Source organism: Lathyrus oleraceus, chromosome 3 (assembly GCF_024323335.1).
Source record: "Lathyrus oleraceus cultivar Zhongwan6 chromosome 3, CAAS_Psat_ZW6_1.0, whole genome shotgun sequence".
In the NCBI taxonomy this organism is placed as follows: domain Eukaryota; kingdom Viridiplantae; phylum Streptophyta; class Magnoliopsida; order Fabales; family Fabaceae; genus Lathyrus; species Lathyrus oleraceus.
Genome location: NC_066581.1, coordinates 215,840,139 through 215,851,296, shown reverse-complemented (window position 1 = coordinate 215,851,296; position 11,158 = coordinate 215,840,139). Strand labels below are relative to the sequence as shown.

General features: G+C 27.5%; 1 long non-coding RNA gene across 1 annotated transcript; it reads left to right on the top strand.

Moving 5' to 3' along the window:
• The first annotated feature begins 9,236 nt into the window (after positions 1-9,236).
• Positions 9,237-10,145, top strand: LOC127129089 (uncharacterized). The gene is made up of 3 exons (XR_007806151.1): positions 9,237-9,563; positions 9,736-9,814; positions 9,904-10,145. It is a non-coding gene; the product is annotated as an uncharacterized LOC127129089 (long non-coding RNA).
• Positions 10,146-11,158: the final 1,013 nt, after the last annotated feature.

Genomic DNA, 11,158 nt, shown 5'->3' with positions numbered 1-11,158 from the left:
CCATTAGTGAAGCAATTCCAACAATATCTGAATTGAAAAGTAACTTGAACATATTGTTTCAAAATGAACATAAATAACCTGATTTGTCAAAAAAAGAAACTGAAATTAAATTCCATCTAAATGAAGGAACTAGAAAAGTGTCTTTCAAATCCAAATAAAATATCGTACACACCAATAATTTAAAATGTCCTATAGCTTACACCTCCACCGACTTGCCATCTCCAACATAAATGTAATTTTCAACATCATTTGCTTTCCGGTAGTTCAGGCAACCCCTCATTGAAACACTGATGTTAGTAGTTGCACTAGAGCCTAACCACCAACTATATCTAGGTACTGAAGCTAAATTGCCCTCAGATCAGACCAAAGTACGACTCATGCAATTGGAGCAGTCTCACTTTTTATAATCTTTCTTCTGTTCAGAGGTACAAGATTCTAAAAAAGAAGGTGGTTGATTCATCCTTAATGCAGAGTCAAGATGCATGCAGCCAAGAACAATTTCCATGCTCTCATTCTATTTTTTAAAATTTGTCCCATTAAGGAGTTGAACCTTATTCATAAATAAAAGTCCGTTTCTACCATTAATTTGTATGTTGGTATCAGTTTCTATCAGTGTTATGGATATGGTGAGTTATTCATGTTTTTGATAGAGAAAATAAATTGTATGCTGAAGGTAGTTTTTTTGGTTCTTTGACAGATTAAAAACATATCAATAGAGATGCTTGATATTTATGAAAGCAATAGAACTAGTGATGAGAGTTTGCAAAAGACAATAGACGAGTTTTCATCGAGATGGAAACAAATCTTTGCCATATAGTTCAGCACAAATGCAACCCTTGAACTCAGGTACATAATATACGCCCAGTGAAAGCCAAATTCTTGCAAATCCAATCCTGCAAAGGCTTTTCCAGAATCTCAATCTATACTTTAATTTAGCCGTTTTATAAGGAAATCCTCAAATGGGGAACAAATAGCTTACAATAGGCTATTTTTTTAGCCGTTATCAAATAAATGGTGCTACATTTTCACAATCAAAATCTCTAGTTTGTACTCCTGAATATATAGCTCATGATGTCTTGCTTAAGAATGTATATGATAACAAAAGTATGGTTGCCTGTATATATTTTGTTATTCTATCATCTTGTGACAAGTCATCATGGAAGTTATTCCTATGAGTTTAATTTTTTCATTCAAGATTTTTGTTGACTAAATTTTCAAATGAAGACCACTATACGGATTAAGTGTACTAACCAAGAATTTTAAATTCTTGCCTTGATCTTAACAAGATTGCTGGAATATTAGGGCTGAATAAATAGATGTGATTCCTTTTGATCATGATCCAGTCGAAGAACAAAATCATTTGTTGATACTCTTGTTGAGTTAACTAGAGAATAAGGAATGCATCTTCTGTTGTTCTTGAGTCGTGTTAATGTATGTACATTATCACTTTAAATTTAAATAATGTTAATTTCCAATATAACTTTTTATCACTTTTTATGGAGGTATCCATGGTAATTTTCACCTAAGAAATCTAGGACCACATTAACAATTGAGGGCATCACCATCCTCTGGTTGATAAATAAGAGTCTAACAAGTAGTATATTGGTGAATGGTGGAAGATCTCAAAATGATGATTAGGTCTATAACACATTTTTGATAGACGTTATTTCATTTCAAACACATTTAATTAAATCAATTAGTTGTAGTAAATTAGACAAGAAGCAAATTTATAATAAATTTTTATAATATATATATATATATATATATATATATATATATATATATATATATATATATAAATATTTTTTATTTAAAATTATTTTATACGTATACTAGAAATAAAATCAATTGGTTTTAGTTACCGTTTACCAACATAATAATTAAGAGACAATCCTGATACGTGAGTCCATTTGGATTGAATACAAAGTCTTATTTAAGTGATTTTCCCCTATAAAAGTTACACATGATTGTAGGCTCCAAATTTTGTAAACAATTTTGATAGCACTAGCATTTTGACTTGCAACATAAATCTTTGTTTTATGTGGTATAATATTGGATTTTTTCAAAGCATCTAATAAATTAATCTCTTTCTTGATATTTAGAGCATGATGACCCATGTTTTCTCCATGCTAGTTCGAAAATATCTCCATCATTACCATCTTTTACATAAGATCAATCTCGTAAATGTGTTCAGGGAGCATGTCTCATATTTTCTCCATTCTAGTCCCCAAAAATTTATATCATTACCATTTTTTGCATCAGATCAATCTCGATTTAGTTGAGTTGACAATGGTTGAAGTTGAAAAACAAAGGAAAATAAATAATTAGTAAATTTGAGTTTTTTTTATTAAAACAAATAAGTAAGTATGTAATATCCAATTGAACAAATTTATAAAAAAGATACTCATTAGTTTCAGACGAAACCTAAAGTTCCTTTTATCTTTCTCTTGCATAATTGAGTATATGGTGATGACTTGTTACTGGACCATAATTCATGTATACTGAACTCGTACGTGACTTGTGTCGATATTGTGCATTTTCCAATATTATACAATGTTATCGGTCATTGTTGGGTCATAACGAAATATTTATAAGTAGATTCTAAAACACTTACTTGTTTGATAAAAATAAAAGGATATTCATCCCACCCTGTAGGGTGTTTCCACACCATAATGAAAAGATACAATTGTCCCTAAAATTGGAGATGCATCTATATAGGCATCATTGTCATACACGCTAGATCAAATTCTTGAGTCACCCTTATTTTATTAAAATTTAGTTCAAAGATGTATGTATGTATCAACATTAGATTGAGTCCAGAGATGCACCCCCGTAACAATCCTTAATGCAGTATTCTGTGAGTTTTTTGGAGATGCATCTTCGAAAAATCACCTACTAAATCAAACCAGAAACAACAAGAAACAATGACAGAATAATTGAAAAAACAATATAAATTAACATCAAAAAATAAACATTACAATGATAATAGTTAACATTATATTTAATTACAAACAGGTGATTCAGGAAGTTTTTTAACAATCTTATAATATCTTTGATCGATCTTGTAATCCTCGCATCCACTTCAATCGAATCCTTTATTGAATAGCGATAAAGTATACTCCAAATAACTTTTAAATCTTCATTCGTCTTTAGTTCAAACATTGTGAACCGTGTCTTCCCTTTATTATCAATCGATGGTGTTTATCACTTTAAATTTAAATAACTATAGTTGTTAATTTTCAATATCACTTTTATGGAGGCATCCATGATAATTTTATGTTAAGAAATCTAGGATTACATTAACAACATAGGATAATCACCCCCTCTCGTTGATAAACAAGAGTCTAATAAGTACTTCCTCCATCTCATAAAAATGTCCTATTTGAATTATGTATGGTTTTTAAGAAAATAATTAGATATGTTGATTTTAATGGTAAATTTAGTATCATTTATTAGAATATTCTTATTAAATATAATTAACAAAATACATTAAAAATGTGAAATTTAACAAATAGAAGTGTAGTAGTGGAAAAAAAAATACTACATTTATATCGTAAAAAAACAATTATTTTAAAACGAAGAAAAAAATATAAATGAAACACATTTTATAAGACAGAGAGCGTTCGATATTGATGAATGATAGAAGATCTCAAAATTATAATTAAGGTATATGACACATTCTTGATAGACATTCTTTCATTTCAAAGACATTTAATAAAATCAATTATTTACAGCAAAGAAGACAAGAAGCAAATTTACAATGAAACTTTATTATATAATAGAATTAAAAATACTCACTTTTTATTGAAAATTATTTTATGCGTGAATATAGTTGTAATTTTTCATGGCAGTTGGGTATGTACCTATGAGTTCCTATCATAGCTAAGAGTCCAATTGCTAAGGAATATCAACACATCATAGACAGAATCATGACAAAACTGTCCTCGTGGAAGGTTACTCTTGCAAAATCGGTTCTTAAGGCAATTCCGACATACTCCATGACTAACGATAGGTTTCCTAGAGAATGTTTGAAAGAAATCGAAAGAGATAAATTAGATGGAGTTAAATTTCGAAAAGAAAAAAGTAAGAGGGATTGGGAAAGCGAAAACTCAACATCATGAACGAAACTTTGCTGGAAATTATATAAGCCATAGGTCAACAACGGAAACTCGATTTGTAGTTTCTTCAAAGCCATAGGTCACTGCTCTATTTTGAATACAGAACTGTGTGGTATTTTAGAAGAACTCAGGATGTTCAACAACATAAACAAATGGGGGATTATGATCGTACAAACCGACTCGAAGGAAGCATATAAGGCTATCACAATGGAGCAGCAAAGGAAATGAAACCATTCAATACTTGTGTGGAAAATACAACAAGAGATCAAGAAGGTGAGGGAACATAGTTGTATTCATGTTAATGGAGAATCAAACATAGGCATAGTTTTTGTTGATTATTGTCTTAGGGAGATTCAAAGCATATATTTTGAGGATATGATGGCTATCTCTTTGAGAAGCCTTCACTCTGTGTAATAGTTCTTCGGGCTTCATCCATCCTCATTCACCAATTTTTATTTTGTAATTTTTCATCATTATGCAGGAAATAAAATTAACGGTGTAACAATTTACGAATCTAATAGTTAAGGAACCATCCTGATACGTAGTTTTATTTGGATACAAATAAAATCTTATTTCTTGTCTAGAAAAAAGTTAGGCATGATTGCGGGCTCCAATTTTTTTGTTAACAATTTTGTTGGCGCTAACAATTTAACTTATACATAATTCTTTGTTTTATGTGTTATGATATTGGATTTTTTTAAAGCATCTAATAAACTAATCTCTTTCTTGATATCTAGAGCTAGATGAAAATACAATACTAGCATAAATGTGTTCATGAAGCATGTCTCGTGTTTTCTTCATTCTAATTCCCAAAAGTCTACATTATTACCATCTTTTTTATCGGATTAATCTCGATTTAGTTGAGTTGACAATAGTTGAAGCAAATATATATATATATATATATATATATATATATATATATATATATATATATATATATATATATATATATATATATATATATATATATATATATATATATATATATTTCTTGCTTTATTAATATACAACTTTTTTTGTTTTACATTGATTTCGTCTCAATCTACAACTTAAAATATATAACAAAATATGAATCAGATTCATAACCATTACTGTCAGTGAAGATCAAATACTGGATCATCGTTTCATTGAATCTTGGGGAAGAACAAATGTTGGATATTGTATATATTTATTTTTGATATAAAACAAAAAAAAATTAGATAAATAAAATTGATATTCACTTATATGATAAGAGATTATGTAAAAAAAACCAAATTTAAACCAAAATATTTTTCTACTCTTGCAATCCAACATAGATAAAATTTTCAGACTTCTTTAAGTTTCAATATTTTAATGGTAAATGTTTTCATTATGTATATTTGATATTTAGAGTGTTTGTTATTCAAATTTATAATGTGGAGTTAGCCTTCTAAATGATTGTCTTTTAGGTATCATGCAGATCACTAATGTTTTTCATGGATTAATGTGGTGACAGTGTCTTAAGCGTTGATACTCAATAAATGGACGGAAAAGATTTGTTTAAAAACGACAAAGAAACTCAATAAACATACTTAATTTTATATTCTGTTGTGACAAACACCGAGGTTAAGAGTTTTTCTTTTTAAATAAAAAAAACAATAAAATAGGTATTTTTATCCTCGACTTCTAAAAACATAGAGGTAATAAATTACTTATTTTGCGAAAAAATGGTGAATGGAAAAAATTGAAGTAACATGTATTGTTTTTGTTTTTTTAACTTTTTTATCATTCACCAATTTCTTTATATGTTGTAATAATCAGACAAAGGACTATATTTTAAACAACATTGTAGTATGACTAAGAATAAATTTCTCAATGTTGTTATCCGAAGAAAGCTATATATATATATATATATATATATATATATATATATATATATATATATATATATATATATATATATATATATATAATATTTTTTTTATTGACAATATTGAAAAATTATTTCAAAATAAAAATATGTTTCCTTTTACATAATATTGACAAGAGGTGGAAACAACAACAAAAACAAAAACAATTTCATTACTTGAGATAGATTTCAAGAATAAAAAATGATTGTTAAAGGTTGGTGTAAGAAAAACAACAACACAAAATCAAAAAAAAAAATTGTCTTACAATCCATCCTAAAGAATGATGTTTATGATATGGAGCGGCTAAACATGTGAATTAAGTTTAGGGTAAACTTAGTGAAAGAATCCTTTTATAGTAAAATTTGAGTATCATACCCCTCAATTATTTGAGAAATTGATGGAATAGAATATTTAATAATTAAATAAAATATTAAATAAAAAGAAAGGCATCACATTTAAAGAATAAAAAACAAAAATTGTAGTTGTTGGGATTCAAAGCATGTACCCTGAATTATTTACCTATGGATTGTATACTTAAACCAAGGGAGTAAATGTATTTTTTTTAGAAAAAAACAGAGTGTGACTAAAAATTATTCCTCGAATTTTTGTTGAGTTAGGTGTAAGGGTTATCATAAAATATAATATTTGTAATAGTGTACCCTTATTTTGTTAAAATTTAGTCTGGATATGCATTTTTGTATCATTATTAGATTGGGTCTACCTTTGTAAGAACCTTAATGTAGTATTCAATGAGTTTTACGAAGATGCATTTTTGAAAAATCTGTTGTTAGGTCAAATCAGAAACAATAGCAGAATAATGGAAAAACAACATAAATTAATATCAAAATAAACATTACATAGATGATTGTTAGCGTTAACATAAATTTAACATTACTTTTCATTACAAACGGAAGGTTAGGACGTTGCAATATACTTATAATATCGTCAATCGATCTTGCAATCCTCGTATTCACTTCAATCGAACCATTTATTGAGTAACGGAAAAATGTACTCCACATAATATTTAAATTCTCATTTGTCTTCAGTTCAAGTATGGTGAACTGTATCTTCCTTTCGTAGTCAATCGAGGGTGTGTATTACTTTAAGTTTAAATACCATAGTTGTTAATTTCTAATATCACTTTTTATTGAGGTATCCATGATAATTTCTTGTTAGGATCACATTAATAACAGAGGGTGTCACTATCCTCTGGCGGTTAAGAAATCTAGGATCACATTAATAGAGGGCATCACTGTCCTCTTGTATCACTATCCTCAAAATTATTATTAAGATCTATACCACATTCTTGATAGACATTATTTCATTTTAAAGACATTTATTTAAAATAATTAGTTGTAGTAAAGTAGACAAGAAGAAAATTTATAATGAAAATTTATTATATAATATAAATAAAAATCTCACTTTTTTATTTAAAATTATTTTATGCGTGCGTACAATTATAATTTTCCATCATTATGTTGGAATAAAACCTATTGGTTCTGGTTAAAGTTTACGAACCTAGTAGTTAAGGGAAAATCCTAGTACATGGTTCCATTTGGATACAAACAAAGTCTTATTTATCGTAAGTTAGAAGGTGATTTTTCCCTAGAAAAGTTTTATGAGATTGCCAACTCCAAATTTTTGTTAGCAATTTTGATTGTGGTAGCAATTTGACTTATAACATAAGTCTTTGTTTTATGTGGGTAATATTGGATTTTTTTTCAAAACATCTAATAAGTTAATCTCTTTCTTTATATCCAGAGAAAGTTGAAAATACGATACTAGCGTAAATGTGTTCAGGAAGCATGTCTTGTATTTTCTCTATTCTAGTTTCCAAAAATATGCATCATTACCATCTTTTACATCATTCACACTATAACATTTTTTACTTTAGGCAACGGAACAATAAACAACAACTTAAAAAGCGTAGCTTATTTTGTTAAAAACCGTCCCCTATTTACTATCAGCTACGGTTTACAAAGTGCATGTGTAACATAACCGTTGTCTATATACTTAAAATTACGGGTTTTTAGTTGTTGCAATTTATCTTTAAAAGGCAACGGTTATAAATCGCGGCCGAATTCTAAAGCCTACGGATTTATTAATTTAGTTGATGAATATGTTTGATTATAAGTTTTTTTAATTAAAATTAATACGGAAAAAAAATATTTGGGATCAAACCAAGGTTCATCATGTTCATATGTCTTTCAATATTAATATGCATTTAACTATCACTAAGTCAATTACACTTTTTCAAGTAAATTTTAGTCTCTTAAATATCTATTTATAATAATTTTTTATCTTTTTTTTAATTTAAAAGTCTCTATTGAAATTTCACTGAGCCAATAACACTTTTTAATAAAATTTCAGACTCTTAAATATTTATATATAATTATTTTTAATTTTTGTTAATTTAAAGGTCTCTATCTAATTGCATTTATAGTTTATTATTTTAATATACAAAACTACTATAAATATATATAAACAATCTAAATAAATTTTTAAAATAATTGTTTTAATAAACATGGCACAATTTAAATTGCATATTCTTAAAAACATAAATATTTTAATAAACATGGCACAATTTAAATTACATGTTGTTAAAATAAATAAAATTTTATCATACACATATTGACAACTCCAAAATAAAAGTTAGTCCTTTTGAAATCTATTATTAAAATATTTTAATATAAATTTATTGAAAAATTAATAAAATTTATTATTAATAACTATAATATCTCTTCGGTTATTAAATAATTCAAAAAGAAACTGCAAAAATATAAATAAATAAAAACTGCATAAACACTTAAATGAGAAAGTAAAGATTTTGTGCAATAAATGAGATATCTTTTTGGACACATTAATAAAATTATATTTTGTGCAAAAAAAATTAATTATTAGTGTATAGGAGTAAATCTCACATAAAACTAATAATATTTTATTTTATTTAATTAAAATATATTTTTAATAATTGCTTTTTAAATATCATTCTATTAAAATATTTTTTAAGAAAATATTGATGAACACTTATATTTTAGAAAATTAAAATTTGTTTTTTAATTTTTAACAAATAGACTAAAAATAAATTTTACTTTTATAGCAAACTTTCATTAAAAAGACATTTAAAACATATAATATTAACTATTTAAAAAAACATAAAAGATTTATAAGTTAAATATTTAAAAAATATATACAAATAATGAAAAGAAAAACCAATCTTTAGCTCAGCTTTGTGAAACCCTTGTTCTCCCTCTCAGATTTACGCAAACACCAAACTCTTTCTCCCTTCTTGATTCAAGGTCTCTATACTTCAATTATGTTCATCGTTTTTCTCTCTTAACTCCAAAAACTCATCAATTCTTCGTCTTCTTTATCTAGTCTCATGAATTTATTATGTTTACTTTTATTTTAAAGAGTCTCAAATTAGTGAGAAGTTGCAAGAATCAAAAAAGAAGGATGGAATCACAGCAGAGAAAGAAGAAGTATGGAATAATTGCATGAAATAATAGTACCATCCCATCCTTGCAGAATTGATTCTCTTCAGAGATTCTTTGAGATTATACATGACTGGCAAAAGGTAAAAATTAGGGTTTTTCCATGTAATGAATAAGTGTTTATCTTAGTGGGGTCATGAAACTTAATTTACTCTTTCGAAAATTACTTTAGCTTAGTTATATTTCACTTTCTTTTCTCTTGTTTTTGTAAAATGAGATACTTATCAATAAACATATTTGTTTTTGGAACAATAGCAGTTTGAATCGATGCAGAGTTGGAATTGATGAATGAGTTTGCACCTTATTTAACGACATGGTGTTGGAACCAATGAAGGTAATCGATCCACGATTTCAATTGTTGTTTATCTTAGAAGTATGCTTTTTTCACTTGTTTAGATGAGCATCTAAGTTACTAATTTGTAGGTTGCTACGTCGGTGGTGGTGGAGAACTCTATTTGAAACATTCAAAATAGGCTGGTATTTATGTGTGTCTAACATAATACAATAAAAGAAATGGATGAGGAAATGTACTATAATTTGGAGACATGATACAGCTAAGGAATTAGAGACAAGTTTGTGGAGGTATCTGATGTTGTAAAAGCTAAGGTGAATGGTCTTTTTTCTAAGGTAATGGCCCTGTGAATTGACTTGATTGATCAACTTAGGAAACAATACTAAAAATTTGTTTACTTGATTTTCCCTATGAAGATTAATAATAGGTTGCAACTTGCAAGTTTAATTTTTTAAATGTTTGTGAAGTGTATGGTTATTGTAAAGTCATGTAAATAATACATGTGATTTGTTTGCAAATACATTGTGTAGTTTTATAACATCTTTGAATTAATCTTCCCCACTCCTTCCAAATCTACACAGTCTCTATGATTTTAATCTCTTCAATATTAAGGCATTGTCTAAAATCATCACCGACTTCTAATCTTTCCTTTTGTTGTATTTAGTTGCTTACTTAAATTTATGTTTTAATTGATACTGATAATTTTTTGTTGCTGAGCTTAGTTGCATGTAGTCAGTGCTTCACTTTTTATTTCATTAGAGTTAATTACTTTCTCTTTTTAAAGGTTTCTTAGTTTAGTTCTCTTTATTTTGAGTTGAATTTACTTTGTTCCTGAAGTGGATTAGCGTTGGAACAAGTCATTGGTCCAATTTAGATGAAAGAATCTAATGATGGAAAATTCTTACAAGTTTAATGGAAAGAGACTAAGAGATAATGAATACTTTATTTCCCTATTTTTTCCACACATATTCCCTAGTCTTGGGATCCAATCTGCAGTTGTCTTCACCTAGACCAACTCTTTTTCTCTCGCTGAAGTAAGGTTTTCCCTTTATCTTGCTGAAGTAAGGTTCTCCAACCTCTCCGAAGTCTTATGTTTTTTATTGTTAATGATAAATGAAAAATAATATACTATAGGATTACGTAGGGACTGTTTCAATACTAAAAACATGAGAGGTATCATCGTCATATTTTGATATGGACACATTCATTTAGGGAGAAATCAACACAATTTTAAATCACTCTTAGATGATTTAATCTGGAACAATTTTCTTCGGTACTTTCGTAGTTTACTTCTCATAACAACCACTCTAAAAATAGATTTATATCACATTTTCTCTTGTGCTTAAAATGAGATTCTAATGAAATTGATAAGTATGCAATTTTCTC